The sequence below is a fragment of the Peromyscus californicus genome, unplaced genomic scaffold (genome assembly GCF_007827085.1).
Source record: "Peromyscus californicus insignis strain IS unplaced genomic scaffold, ASM782708v3 Scaffold_7__1_contigs__length_154581171, whole genome shotgun sequence".
In the NCBI taxonomy this organism is placed as follows: domain Eukaryota; kingdom Metazoa; phylum Chordata; class Mammalia; order Rodentia; family Cricetidae; genus Peromyscus; species Peromyscus californicus.
The window spans coordinates 38,423,369-38,439,132 of record NW_026294595.1 but is presented as its reverse complement, the minus strand read 5'-3'; the positions used below and the strand labels follow the sequence as shown (position 1 = coordinate 38,439,132).

General features: G+C 42.5%; 1 long non-coding RNA gene across 16 annotated transcripts in view; it reads right to left on the bottom strand.

Annotated features, from left to right (window-relative positions):
* The window catches only part of LOC128102476 (uncharacterized), a 198,390-nt gene that overhangs the window by 48,925 nt on the left and 133,701 nt on the right, over window positions 1-15,764 (bottom strand). For 8 of the 16 annotated variants that reach the window (XR_008215425.1, XR_008215427.1, XR_008215422.1 and 5 more), the window contains 2 exons: window positions 14,685-14,898; window positions 6,584-7,909 (listed from right to left, as the gene is read on the bottom strand). This is a non-coding gene — a long non-coding RNA (uncharacterized LOC128102476). The remainder of the gene's footprint in view (window positions 1-6,583; window positions 7,910-14,684; window positions 14,899-15,764) is intronic. The other 8 variants (XR_008215432.1, XR_008215437.1, XR_008215423.1 and 5 more) reach the window with 7 other exon arrangements.

The window sequence follows — 15,764 nt, the reverse complement described above, 5'->3', positions numbered from 1 at the left end:
TGTGGCCAGATAATATGCTTTCTTCATTCTTACGAAGATTGCTAAGAACTGATGAGTCCCTGACTCCTTGTCACTCACTTATGAGAGAGATGGTAGTCAACAGAGTGTCTAGAACACACAGAATGAGTAGCTGGTTCTGCCAAAATGGGTTCAACGCCAGGAGACTTCCTCCTGGGATTGGAGCAAGGCCAGTTGCCAGGGAGCTGGAGTGGAGAGGAATCAGCAGGAATGGTGAAGAGCCAGACATCGCCCAGACGTCTGAGTGGGCGTTCATGTCATCAGTTGGCAAATCTCAGGCAGAGTCAAGACCCTGTGATTCGGAGGTGGCAGTCTGTCTTCCCTGAGCAGGCAGGGGACTGCCTTGAATGATAAACAGCCCTGTTCTCTATGCCTCTTGTCCCCATTAAACCAGCTGGAACAAAAGGACAAAAGCCCAGAGCAGCCGGAAGTGCTGCTGGATGCCCAAGTGAGTGCGTTCTAGCCACGCGAACCTCCCACACACCTGTCAGGTAAAAGGCGAAGCTAATTTGCATTTCTCCTTGATCAAAGCTAGAACTGAAGCAATCTGGGAAAATCAAAGTCTCCTATTCTGAGTCCCCAGCATGATATTTGCAGAAGTGAGACTAGAATCTAGCATTCCTGTCTCCCCTGCTAGAGATTTTCTCATTAGCTATGCTAATGGTCTGCCTGTCCAATGAGTGACCACCACCCCTCCCCACACAGCAACCAATTTGGTTATTTGACATTTGTGTTTTCAATTTGAATTAGAAATTCCTAATATAGAGTTAAATCCTTAGGCAATAAGTTTGTCCTTTCTAACCATGGTGAATAAAACCCCTCACCTCCCCTCAATGCCCAAGGCTAACAATTAATTTTCCATCTTTATGTCTGTATCCAATCTGCCAAAAAGAAAAATAAAAAAACATTCTCCCTGGAACTCAAAATTCAAAAGCTTAAAAACATCTTAAGAATTAATCTCTATGCCCTATTCTTTGGCTGGCAGGTTAAAAACTGAATTTGCATAAATCCATAGCAGTCAGTCCTCTTATTTGTAAGGATAAAAGAGGTCTGAGAGGCTGCGGTTTCCAAGCCCAAGGAGTAGAGCTGGCCTTGCTCTTACAGATCCATGAGAAATGGTACAACAGTGAGGAAGAGGGAGTGATTTAACCAGGGTCTAGAAGGACCTGGGAACCAAACTGAGGCTTCACAGGGAGTGAGAGAATTTAAGCGCCCCACTGCATATGAATGAAGGGCTCTGGCAGGCCTGAGCATGGTAAACATGGCACTGATAGGTTTTGCCCTTTTACCCTTCTCCTTTCCCTTCCTAAAAACCGTTACATTACATTCTTAAAGCTAGTCCCCAAGGTCTATTCCCTTATTTGGCCACTGACTCATTCCTTAGACAAAACACTGATGTCCAACAATCAATATTCATTATTTGGCTAACATGTCCAATCAGGATTTACCAACTCACCCTAGCACAGACTCCCCATTTTTCTCCTTAAAAACCCACTCCTGTGAAAACACCTGCTGGCTTGCTGGCTTGCTTGCTTGCTGCTGCTCTTGATGCTTAATGCCTGCCTGTGCAGCCACTCCACACACACCCACACTTGCTCCTGGGGTAATAAATCTCCCTTGTGCTGAGAATTTGGTATATGGGTGTGTCTTGGACCAACATGGAGGGTTTTGCCCTGCCTTACAATGGATTCTTCTGAATCTTGGAGGAGGGAGCAAGAAGACAGGAGGCTAAAATTCAGATGATGGCTTATTGTGATTTGTAATGAGTCCTTTCCTGTCTAGCCAGCCAGCTCCCAAATAATGACACAGAGACTTATTATTAATTATAGCCTATAGCTTAGGCTTGTTTACTCCTAATTAGCTCTTATAACTTAAATTAGCCCATTTATATTCATCTGTGTTCTATCATGGGGTGTTACCTCTCTTCCATCTTGCACCTCCTGTTTCCTCTCCATGTCTCCTGGTGTCTTCTGCACGCCTAGATTTCTCCTCCTCTTCCTTTCTCTCCCCGGAAATCCCACCTATACCTTCTGCCTAGCTATTGGCTGTTCAGCTTATGATTACACCAATCACAGCAATACACCTTCGCACAGTGTACAAATACCCCCACAACAGGGGTTTATGATAGTTTATTGATTCTAGCTCAGGCCACAGACCCCTGTGAACTTCCATTCATTTTTGGACCAGCTTCCTGGACTTCACGTGATAAATCCTGAGCTGACAGGTAAATGCCCATACAGCCAGCGGCTGGTCTCTCTGCTCCTTCATTGATGCTATGCCATGCCTCACTCAATATTTTAATATTGCCTGTGGGTACATCTAAAACTATACTCATATCAATTCCTTTTTTTTTAATTATTATTTTATTATTATATGTGTATGGGTGTGTGTATGTATCCATGCATGTATGGCTATGCCCTTTGTGTATGCCTGGTGCCCTTGGAGGCCAGAAGAGGCCATTGATTCCCCTGGAACTGGAGTTACAGGTGGTTATGAGCTGCTGTGTGGGTGCTAGGACTCAAGCTGGACCCTCTGGAAGCTCCGCCCATGTTCTTGATCACTGACCTGTAACTTTGGCCCCTCACTATCAATTCTTAACAGCTGAACTTATTTTCCTTCCTAAAACATTCCTTCTGTACTTTCATTCTTCTACGACTCCTCTGTGTTCTAAATCTTCCACTTAGCCCATTAGAATCCAAATCCTGCCTCCTATTTGTCCACCTTTTCCCCATTTTCAAGCAGCTCCCAAATCAGTACAGTGTGTCTGTTGTATATGGAAACTCTACAAGACATCACTAATCCTACACTAGACAGGCAGGTGAGCAGAGACAGCATCACTCATGTCTGTAGAGAGAGAAGTTAGAGCTAATGGAGGTCTAGTTCCTGGTGACTGAACGTTGGCCTAGTAACAAGTATGAGGTCAGGGCTACAGAGTTATCCAGGTATCAACCCAGCACTCTGTAGGGATGGGCAGGAGATGAGTAGGAGTTGTGTCTTCAGGTGTCTGATGAATTTGGTGTCTCTTGTTTTCCAGCAAGTAAACCTTGGAAGCAGTCACATGGTTGGTCAAAGTTTTCATGGTTGATTTAATTGACTAGTGACAAGGTTGGCACTGGCATAGAGATCAGCAAATGGCCCATCAGTGGTTGTGGGGAGGAGCTACAAGACAACCCGTCTCAGGAGATTGTGTTACTGAGCAGTTAGCACAAGAGGAACTCTGGAGCAGGGATGAAGACAGAGTAGTGATGGGAACTGCAGTGTGCACCAGGAAAATCGGGCCGAAGACTAAAGCTAACGCTTTGATTCTTAGAATTTCAGCACCCAATCTGTATTTCCAGCTACCTACCATGAGTCATCACAGTGGGGCTTGGAGAAAAGTTTAGATGTAAGTGGTTCTCTGTAAGTGCTAAATGCAAGTTTAAGTCAGATTCAGAAGTGCCTAGAGGAGAAGGCATGGACATGTGACATGAGGCTACACTGAAGGGACACTGCAATCAGATTCTAGAAATGTGAGTCAGCCCAGCAATGGGGAAGAGGTGTTTTGGAAGTATGGCAAAGGTCCTAAGTATGAGTGTGGGCTGACAAAGAACTTCGAGATGATCCTAAATGCTGCAGGTCAACATGGGACTGAGATGTGTCCACCAGGTCATGGGTAGATGGGTGAGTATTCCCGATCTCTGACGGGAGTGGCCCTATACATTCAAGCAGAGCTGGGCTTGAAGATCAAATTCAGGTGACATGGAGAGGAACTTCAGATATATTTAAGATACATAAGGTTTGACAATGCTAAGCATCTGTTTCCTCTCGATTATCCAGGTCACAGCTGTAATTCACACTGCCCAAACCTCCAAGTTTATCTAAACTAATGCAGCAGCTTTCTAACTGATTTCCCCAGTTAGAAGCCTCCACTTCCTTCCAATCTGCTGAGCTTTTTAGTCTCCTGAAAGCACAACTTTGAACATGCTGCCCTTCTGAGAAACATCCTCTACCAGTGTGAACAGGTCCAAATCAAACATCTCACACAAATTTCATGTTTCAAGCACTAGTGTATAAAAGCAACGAGAAATTCACACAAAGGTAGCAATGACCTAAGGAGTGACAGGTTTCAGGTAGAGGAATATACACTTGGGTTGACTAAAGCACAGGATGTCCAGAGCTGCCTGGCGGTCTTCCGGCTTTTCCCAACTGTGGAGTCTTTACAAACCCTCAGTCTTTAGCAGTATAAACACAAACCCAGGGAGCCAGAACCACTATGGATCTTCACAGCTTCTGCCACATGGTGTCTTCTACAACACTGCCTCATGCTTGAGGACTTAGATCTTACTCTTTCTAAACTTAATGGCGGGTGACTAGCATGATTTTTCCACAGCAAATACATTATTCATTGTTTACATATGTGTTTATTTGTTGTTATACAGGTGGAAATGAAATGCATTTTGCTTATAAATTTCACAAACACATAAAAATACACTGTGAAAAACAAGATGATGAAGAGGAAGAAAGCCAAAGGGAGCAGCCATTGTTTTGACTATCTCAGCTTTTAAAGTCTGGAACTACTATGGTTTTAGGGTTAAAAAGCTTAAGGAATTTCTAATTCCACAGTCTACTATTTTTTCCCCAAATGTTGACTGTCATACATTCAAACAAAATTGCAATAATATGTGTAAGGGGGCCTCAGAATTGGTACGTGACACACCCAGACACCAACATCTCAGGGCAAAGGAGTAGAGTTTTAATGAGAAAAAGGGGGAGTGTATGTTAGGATGGGTTGGTAAGTCCTGACTGGGCCTGTTAGCCAGTGTAGCCAAAATATGAATTTTGATAGCTGGACCTTGGCATTTTAGTCAAACATAAGGAAGTGACCAAATAAGAAAAGAGACCTTAGGGCTAGCTTTAGGAATGCAATCTAACATTTGAGCAAGGGAGAGGACAGGGGTGGGCAAGACCGGCCAGCACCATGTTTCCAATGCTTGGGCCTGTTAGAGAGACTTCCATGTGACTGCAGAAAGTCAAACATTATCTCTGTGACGAGTATCGGTCTTTTAAATATTATTTGTTTGTCTTTTAATTTAGTTTTATGTCTATTGGTATTTTGTCTGCACATATGCCTGTGTACTATGTGTGTGCCAGGTGCCCGTGAAGACCAGAAGGTGACATTGAATCCCCTGGGCCTGGGGCTACAGTTAGTTGTGAGCCACCACGGGGTGCTGGAAATCAAACCCAGGTCTTCTGGAAGAGCAGCACATGCTCTTCACAGCTGTGCCATCTCTTCAGACTCCATGATCTACTTTTTAAAAGCAACTTTTGGTGTTAATTAAGAAAAAGTAGAACAGGTAAGGTAAAAGTACATTTTAATTTGTTTTACAAGTGACTCTCGTAAGCTGCCAAAATAGTATTGCATCGTTTCATAGTTAACATTTTATTCATAAATATATATATTCCTTTCCATCATGCTCCAGTCTGAGATTCTGGGCTCAATTTCAGTTAATGCATCTAATAGAGAAACAGTTTACCTTATAAAGGAAAGACCTTAATATATAGTTTCATTTTCAAATACATAAACGACTCTCTCTGTTAATAGTCTGCTTTTAAATTCTATCCCCTTCATATGACTGAAGATATTATAGCTTACAGGCCAAATTCAAACTTCCTCAAATATCTGTCTATTCATAAAACTAAAAGCTCTGAAAACCACCATTGGCTCCAAACCTGAGACTTTGTTACAAATGACACCGGGAATTTGGCACAGGAAGGAAGAAGGTCAGTCCGCCTGGCCAGCACTGGCAGAGCAAATTCCTCTGGCTTCCAGTAGCTGGAGCCTGCTTCCAAGTGCAGCTGACCACAGCTATGCTCCCACAACCTAAGAAGAGTGCAAAAGCATAGCTTACTCTGCAACAGAGAAGCCCAGCTACCATTTCCAAGACTCCCTTCTTGAGACCTAGACCACACTGGGCTGCAGGATAAACAAGGGCAAACAATGGAAAGCAAGACAGAGGAAACCATCTGGAGAGTAAGGGTAGGCCCACCACTGAAGCCCAAACTCCAGCATGCTGCTGAGGATTGCCCTAGCTTGATTTCTGTTGCTGTGATAAATGCCAAGATCAAAACCACCCTGAAGAAGAGAGGACATATTTGGTTTACACTTCCAGCTCCCAATCCATCATTGAGGGAAGTCAGGTCTCGGCCCACCATGGGTGGCACCAGCCTTAGGCAGGTGGGAATGGACTGTATAAGAAAGCAAGTGGACCATGAGCCGGGGATTGAGCTAGGAATCAGCATTCCTCTGTGGTTTCTGCTTGAGTTACTGCCCTTGTTTCCTTGCCCTTTGTACCTGTCTATGAAAGTGGCCCAATGGAGGTGGTGGCTGCAGCTCAGAGCAGAGGCAGCTAAGGGGTATAGCTTGATAGCATCATTGTCACTAACAGAAACAAACGACTTCTAATGTCACTTTTTCTGAAGCCTAACATTTAATGATGAACTCATTTGCACTAACACACAACATTATTTCCCATCATGCACTGCTACATTGGCTCACATAGTTCATAAATCCAAGGAGCACACCTACCTTACAGAGGGATGGATGGTCTGATGGTGGCTGGTGCGGGTGATACAGACAGCTGCAAGATATTCTTCTTCTAAATGATGATCAATATAGCTGAGAATTTCTGCAAGATTGACACTTTCTCCCTTAGATAGCAAATATTTAGGATGTTATCCATGTACTTAAACCTTATGACTCAACATCTTCATATGCAAAAACATTGTAGCACATGAGTAATATTGTGGGGAAGGCTATTTATACTTCTGATTAACAAAATGGATTTTTTTTTCCTGAGAACTTTTTCTAAACTTGGAAAGCAAGAGCTGATTATTTGGATTATTGGATCTCTTCCCCAAGGGCAAAGTGCCTGAGGGTTGCCATGGGAGGGCCCCAGTTGGTCTGTGGGAGAAAGGATATGATAATCACCAGGCCATTTCACTGGGCTTTGTCAATATTTGTTTTATTTCCCAAAGCTACAGGACTGCCTATTAACAGCTCAATTACACACAAAGCTAATCAACATTTTCTACAGGAAATACTGTGCTGGCATTCATAACCTACTTTTAGGATGAAAGACAGGCTCATAAAAGAAAAGAATTCATTAGCCAGTTTTAGGAACTTGAAGTTGTGGTAAATTATTATATGTGCTCAGTACATAGACCTATACCATAAATTAGTGGTTCTCAACCTTCCTAATGCTGCAACCCTTTAATATAGTTCCTCATGTTGTGGTGACCCCCAACCATAAGATTATTTCATTGCTACTTCGTAACTGTAATTTTGCTACTGTTATGAATCATAATGTAAATATCTGAGATGCAGAATATGTGATATCGGACCCCTGCAAGGGTCATGACCCACAAGTTGAGAACTACTGGCATAAATGGTCATGGTAAAATGTGACTTTTCAGTACCAAAAAAAGCTCTCTTCCCATCCCAACTTCACTGTATATCCCTCCTCTCTCGTGAATATTGTCCTTTCTACAGCTGCTATGGAAGCAACCGAGAAACAAACTTACAGGGAGAGGAAACCATGGTTAAAATGCAAATTTCTTACCTGGGAAAATCACCACTTCCTGAGGTTTTCAGTTATTACAGTATCAGAAAGCAAGCAAGACTAGAGGAAGAGAAAATAGGGCAGGGAGGCAGTTGGGAGGGAAAGATGGGCTCTGCTGAGAGACTCCAGAGGCTTGCTGGCTCCAAGAGACTCCACACTCCCTGATAGCTGGTGAGAAGAGCAGATTCCTGGGCTGGGAATGTAGCTCAGATGGTAGCATGCTTGCCCAGCATATACAAAGCTCTGGGTTTGATCCCCAGTACTCTATAAACTGGGTATGGTGGCTCACATCCCTGCAGGCAAGAGGAGGAGGCTGGGGAATTCATCCTTGGCTACACATCAGTAAGGCTGTACTTCAGACCCACTGCATTTTAACATCTCTCCCCCTTCCCCGAACCCCTTTCAGAGGATTCCTGCACCACCGTTTAAAATCTGAGAAGTATAGTCCTCAGTTAGAGGTGGTACCCCCAAATATAAACCCTGGCAAGAGTGTGGGAGTTTAGAGCCCTGATAGCTGGATGCAGTGTATACTAAGCATGAGTAGGAAGTTAGGGGACAGGGACAGTCAGGCCTAGGTGTCTGTTACAGAACACTGTCCTCTGGTCATGACAGTTCCTGTGTTGAAATCAGAACAGCTGAGGCGACCCTCAGAAGGTTAGACCTGCTGACGTTCCCTCATAACACAGAGGGAGGGATGACCAGGTGCAGGAAGCAGAGGAGGAGGCAGGACACGAGGGGCTATGAGAAGCTGAGGGGTGTTTGTCTTTGCATATTATTTGATCTATACGCACTCAACAAGAGTAGAGTTTATATTATTGCTATTAGTGCTTCCACGGAGGAGATTTTCAAATGCAAAGAAACTTCGTGTTTTGCCCTTGTTGGCCCTGTTCCTACACATTGACTTGAATGAGAGCACAGTGAGAAGAATAAAATTACAGACTATATACTGGGTGGTGGTCTTGGACCTCTATGCAGCATCTACTATGCCTACCCTCCATCGCTTACCTGGTCAACTGGTGGCTCTTGAATTTATGGAAGTCAACTGTTGTTGTTTGGTTTTGCTCTTTTTCGGGGGGCCAGCCACCCAGGTCCCAAATAAATCACATATGGAGGCTTATTCTTAATTATGAATGCACGACCTTAGCTTGGCTTAGTTTCTTGCCAGCTTTTCTTAACTTAAATTATCCCATTTACCTTTTGCCTCTGAGCTTTTCCTGTTCTCTTGTTTCTAAATCTTACTCTTACTCTGTGGCTTGCTGGGTAGCTGGTTGGCTGGCCCCTGAAGTCCTCCTCCTTCTCTGACTGCTAGCCCTTTTTTCTTCTCTCTCCCAGATTTCTACCTCTATACATTCTCTCTGCCTGCCAGCCTCGCCTTTCCTTTCTCCTGCCTTGCTATTGGCCGTTCAGTTCTTTATTAGAGAGCATCAGGTGTTTTAGACAGGCACAGTAACCCAGCTTCACAGAGTTAAACAAATGCAACATAAACAAAAGTAACACGCCTTAAAATAATATTCTACTATAGTCAACCATTATTTTAACTGTCTCAACATTTAAACTCTTGAGCCAATGGGGCTTCAGGTTAAAAAAAAAGTTCATCATGTACAAATACAAAATTTTATAAAGAAAGGTGTCCTGGTTGGTTTTTAGTTATCAACTTGACACAATCTACAGCCATCTAAGATGTATCTGGAAGTTTCTCCAGTCCTGCGGTCAGGATGAATCTCTCCCACCCACGTCCCACAGCTGGTTACTCCCAAGTAGACACACAGAGGATTATATTATTTACAAACTGTATGGTCTATGGGTCAGGCTTCTTGTTAGCTAGCTCTTATAACTTAACTCAACCCATTTCTATTAATCTATATGTTGCCACATGGCTGTGGCGTTACTGGTCTGCTGGCGTCTTGTTGCTCCTTGGTATCTCCCCCCATTTTCCTTTCTTCTCTCCCTATCTCTCTTGGATTGTCCTGCCTGGATCCATCCTGCCCTGTCAGAAGGCCAATGCAGCCTGATTTACTAGCCAGTGGGAACAACACATATTCACAGCATACAGAAAGACATCCTACAGCACTTCCCCCTTTCTGTCCAATCAAAAAGAAAGGTTTTAACTTTAACACAGCAAAACTACATATAATAAAACAGCTATCAAGCAAGAATCACAGTTACAATATCCAGTCTATTTGTATTTGGCAAAATTAAAGGAAATATTCTATCATCTAGTCTATATTTGTGAGTCTAAAGTTTCATATCTAATTTATTTTTATCATAACCAAGGAAAATTATAACTAACTAGTCTTCAACTACATCAAAGACCCCAGAAGTATACAATATTACCTGAGTAAACAAGAAACACATTGTAAGCAACTTCCATAATTCTAAAAATGACAGAAACATCTGGCTGTCTGGACAGTCATCCAAAGTTCCTCTGCAACATTGAGGCATCCATCTTCAGTCCACAGGCCTATAGTCTCTGGCATAGCTTTCAGTGAAGCAGAAAATTTTAAGGACTATTCCGCCCTTTCTAGCTAAGTTCATCAGTAGCTTCTCCTCACATCCTGTAGAATGACTGTCAGTTTCTTTTGCAAAGCAGGAACCTGAAGGACCATCTTGCCTTGCAAAGTTCAGTGGTCACCTTCCTGTGGGTCCTGCATGTTCAGTTTATATAGCATCCTGTCAAGCAGTTGAGGCAAGAACACTTTTTTTTTGCCCAGTGGCTAACTTTTGCCACAAAGAAAGCAAACTCCATAATGAGTTTCTTTGATGACTATCATCCTCCCTGAAGTAATTGGTGCCCCCAGGAGCAATCATGTCTCATGTCAACAGTTATCAAAACCAAGAGTGGGGCAGATGAGGCTAGCCATTGCCAGGAGAAGCAAGATGTGAAAGTACCAGTAAGCCACAAAGCCATGTGGCAATGCACAGATTAATAGAAATGGGCTGAGTTAAGATGTAAGAGCTAGTTAGTGAGAACCCTGAGCCATTAGGCCATATAATTTACAATTCATATTAAGTCTCAGAGTGATTATTTTATAAGCAGTTGTGAGACCATGGGACTAGGCAGGACACAGAAAAACTTCTGACTACACTAAGAGGAAAACCAATTGGCTAAATCACATTGGCCTGTGAGTGAGGGTCTTGATTATTAATAGATGTGTGGGGCCCAACCCACTGTGGGTTGCACATGCCTAGATAGGTGGCTTGGGCTGTATAAGAAAGCCAGCTAAGCGTGAGTCTGTGGGTGAGAAAGTCACAGAGAAAGCCAGGAAGCAGTGTCCTTATATGGTTTCTGACCCAATTTCCCTCGATGATGGAGTGTGACTGGGAGGTGTAAGCCAAATAAACCCTTTCCTCCAGCGAGGAGCCTTTGACCAAAGTGTTTTATCACATCAACAGAAAGAAGCCAGGAGCAGAAGGCTAGGATAGGGTTGCTGGCTTATACACAAAGCTGGTTACTGGGCTGATAAACTGTTTTTAATCTCTTTTTGGTGTGTAGAAAATATTTGCATCTCAACCACTCTTCTAAGTGTGGTGAAAGGATTAAAAAGGATAATGTCTTGGTTTTCTGGCCTTACTACTTTCTATCTCAATATTATTAAAGTTAGAGTGAATGGTGTTAGGTTTCATAATAGTGTTTTCAAAAATAACTCGCTTGTATTGATCTTTCTCCTCACTCTTCTCCCTCATTACCCTGCCCACCCTCCTCCATTCTCTCACAAAAACTTTTATTTCTCTCTGTGGCCCCCTTCCTAGTTTCACCAAACTCTCTCTCTCTCTCTCTCTCTCTCTCTCTCTCTCTCTCTCTCTCTCTCTCACTCTCTCTCACAAGGCTACAAGATAGGTTATTGGGAGATTGTTCAGTGGGTAAAGCACCTCCCATGTAAGCATAAAGACTGAAGTTCATATCCTTGTTATCAGTCTGAATGGTGCACAGGCATGGTGGCCCACCTGTATTCCCAGCATGCTTGAAGGAAATCCCTGGAACAAGCTGGCTGGCTACACTGGCCTAATGGTCCAGCTCCATACTCAAGTGAGAGACTCTGCCTCAAAATATAAGATAATGAGCTATAGCAATCTTTCTTGTCAGACTATCTTTGGACTCCCAGCCCAAAAATAATGACCCAGTGATTCATTATTAATTATGGAAGCTTGGCCTTAGCTTAGGCTTTTCCCCAACTAGCTCTTATATTAACCCACAATTAATAAATCTATATTTAACTTAATTAACCCATAATTTTAAAATCTATGTTCTGCCATGTGTCTCGGTTACCTATTCTTAGTATGGAACATCCTACTTACTCCAAGTCTGCTGGCAAAATCCTGTGCCTAGATTACTCCTCCCAGTTTTTCTCTCTCTGCCTGCAAGTCCTGCCTAGCTATTATTGTCCATTCAGCCTTTTATTACACCAACCACAGCAACATCTTCACACAGTGTTCAAATATTCCACAACAAGGAACAATTGAGGAAGACACCTGACATAAACCCCTAGCTTCCATGTGCATAGGCACACATGTGAACAAGCACACACATGCATGCATGCATATCACATACATATGTATGCAACAAAACACAAGCTATGGTCCACACATGTGAGAGAACACTCAGTATTTGTCTTTCTGAGTCTTGATTATCTTGCTTAATGTAGTAATGTACAGATTTATTTCTAAAAATTTCACTTCTCTCAAGCAGAATGAAATTCCATTATATGGTCACATTTTAATTATCTGTTCATCTACTGATGGGCATGTAAGCTGGTTACATTTCACTGCTGTTGTGGGAGCAGCCATAAACACTGATGTGCAAAGATCCTTGTGGTAGGATATGAAGTCCTTTGGGTAAATTCCCAGGAGGGATACATCTGGATCATTTTAGCCTTACTACTTCATGAAGAACAGAAAGAACTGATCTGATTTCTTTTGTATCTGTTGTACTTCCCCTCTTATTATGTTTTTAAAGTCAAAATATGAGTTCAGAGAAATTTATGGGTATGTGAAATCATATGCCTTAGTATATGGCATTGCTTCTTAGCTGAGCATACTCACTGAACAAAAACAAGTTCAATCAGAAGCAGCAGGTGGGGTGAAAGTGAGGTTGGCCTCAAGTGATAAGATTTGGGTCTTAGTCACTCAATGGTATTCAGTAGCTGGGTGACATTCCAAACATCATTTCTGTTCTGAGCTTTAACATCCTCATCTGAAGATGGGATTGAGTGGACGGCCTCTGAGGAAACACATCTCAGGCTTCGGAGAGGTTATACTGATAGAAACACGGTGAGGAGCAAACAATTCAGGTTCCCAGACGTACATCTGGAGCTTTGGGAACAAATCCAAACTGTCCTCAAACAAGCCCACGCACCCCAGAAGAGGGTGCACAAATGTAGAAGACACTGAGAGTCTTGGCCGAGGGGGTCCCTCCAGTCTTCCTTCACTATGTACCACTCCGGGTCCCACACAAGGAGAGCAGAGGCCTGGGTCCACCACCACCACCACCACCACCACCACCACCACCACCACCACCCCCCACCACCACCACCCCACCCCCCCACCCCCGCTCATTGTCTTAGCATAGAGTGTGAATGGAGATGTTTCCTTGCTGAGGCTGTGAGAATGCTTAACCAGGCACCCATGCAGCCCTTAGTGCACCGGGAATGCTGTTCCGTTCTCACAGACAGTCATTCTGGAAAGTTTTTAGATTTTGTGCTTCGAGCTTGATTTATTATTGTCCTACCTATGCAAGATGTCCATGTGATAAGTTGGTATATATCTTGCTAAACTGCACTGTTTTCTTTGCCACTATAATGAAAGAGATTTTTGAGAACACTAATGTAACTGAGCATATACGACTGGCTGAGAGCTAAAACCATAAACTGTCTTGAATGGGATTGCCTTTGATTGATGGTTATATTTCTAAACTGATTCTTCTAATGTAGCATTCGGGTCACATAAGTATATATTAACAACATATAGCCATCAGTACTGGACTCAGATAAGCTTATATTTATGTGCTATGAGAAAAGAAGTTTATGCATGTCATTCTTTGTTTCCACATGAAGTTAATGATGATTTTCAGGGTACTTTACTAAGTAGAAGCGGCATTCAAATTGACCAAGAAATCAAGCACGCTCCAATTTTTACCTTAGATACACTGAGAACTCTGATCAAAAGAAGGGAATAGAGAAGAAATACCTTGTTGGCAGAGTATGTGTGAATACATATCTATACACACATCCCTAAATCACATATACCAAAAAGATAATTAGAATTTTATAGATGTTAATGGTGAACATACATCAGAGTCTTAAATGTTACGAAATTTTATTTTATTTTTCAGTAGCATTTAGATTTTTCTTTGGAGTCTTCTTTTTTTTTTTTTAGCATTTCCTGCTATAGATTAGAACAAAACAAAAACAAATCAACAAAAATGAACTTGGAAAGTCAAACAAACAGAGCAAGCAAATTGGTTCACCATCTCCTTGGGAAAACAGCCTGTCTGGTGTAAGTTGGATGGAGATGAGCAATTAATTGATGTCAAGATCCAAATTAAAGTTATCTGCCTTTCTCCTACCCACCATATGGTTAGTGGGCTTAACCAGGCTGCTTTGGAGAAATGTCTCCATTGCCCACCCCTAGGAACATCTCTATCTGATGGTCAACCAGCTCCAATAACTGCCCATGGGACACACTGCTCACTACAGCTTTTGGCAGAGCTCTTAACTTTACCCAGAGAAACCTGGTCAAACCTTGCCTTCCAAATCACAGCAATGATCAGGACCAGCCTTGTTCTGCTTTTCACAGCCTTTGATCTGTCTTTGCACGGGATGTCTTGGTGTAGGAAGAACTTCTCTCTTCCATTGCCCATTCTTATTGGCAGATTCTCCTACACAACAACTTAGCAAGCAGGTTCCTTACAGCATGTACATGTGTGTGTGTGTGTGTGTGTGTGTGTGTGTGTGTGTGTGTGTGTGTGTGTGTAAGTGTGGAGGCCAGAGGTCAATGTCTGCTATTTTCAGCCATTACTCTCCACCTTTTTTTCTGAGACATGCATGATAACTCATCGAACATGGAGCTTACCTAATCAGATAGGCTGATAGATGAGTGAGCTTCCAGGGATCCTCTCATCTCTTCCATTGTCCCCAACATAGTCACACATGCCCATCACCAAATTCAGCTTTTATAGGGGTCCTGGGAACCAAACTCAGGTCTTCACATTTGTTCCACAAACACTTTACCAATGGAGTCATCTCCCCAGCAGCTCCTTATAGTCCTCTAAAGCACCTGTGTCAAACTATAGTAAGTAGGAAAAGAGCAGCACAATCTCGTGTGCAAAGTGAACACATCAGCATATTCAACACCAGATCAAGAAGCAGAAGCGGGCCACAACCTCAACATCCCAGTCATTATCTCTGAAGGAACATGGCTTTCATTAACCCTTGTGACACTTAGTCATACTTTTTTGAAATTTGCATGAATGAATTTGTGTACTATGTACTCTTCTTCCTGTTGAAAACTCTAGTTCAACATTATGCACCTGAGATTCATTCATGCTCATTTTTATTGCTATATGTTGTGCCATTTTAAAACATAGCAGAGATACTTTTGATGGACATCTAGTTTCTTTCTAGTCTGGTGTCATCATGAATTGTGTGCTATGAAGCACAATCTTGTATACACACACACACACACACACACACACACACACACACACACACACACACACAGATATGTGCATATTTTTGGTAAACATATAAATGGACTTATGTTACATATAAATCCCAAAGTGGAATTTCCCAATCAGCCTTAAAAGAAACTTATAAATGGTCCTTGAAGATAGTTATAACCCGCTTTCACTCTTATACCCAGTTTTTCCACAGCCTCATCTGGGTGTATAATAGCTATCATTATGGTTTTAATTTGCATTCCCTATAGTTAGATGAAATTGAGGGCCTTCCTGTAGATTTGCAGCAAGTTAGATACCTCCCTTCATGAAGTGCCTCCATAAACACATCTATTTTCTATTGGGTTGTCTGAATTTTTTTTCATCTATATTCTTGCAAGAAATTTCACTTGCTTCTAGTGAACTATTCTTTGTGTGTGTTACTCAACGTGATTTATTGTTGGATTGAGGGGGTTTGTTTCTAAATTCATGAAGGG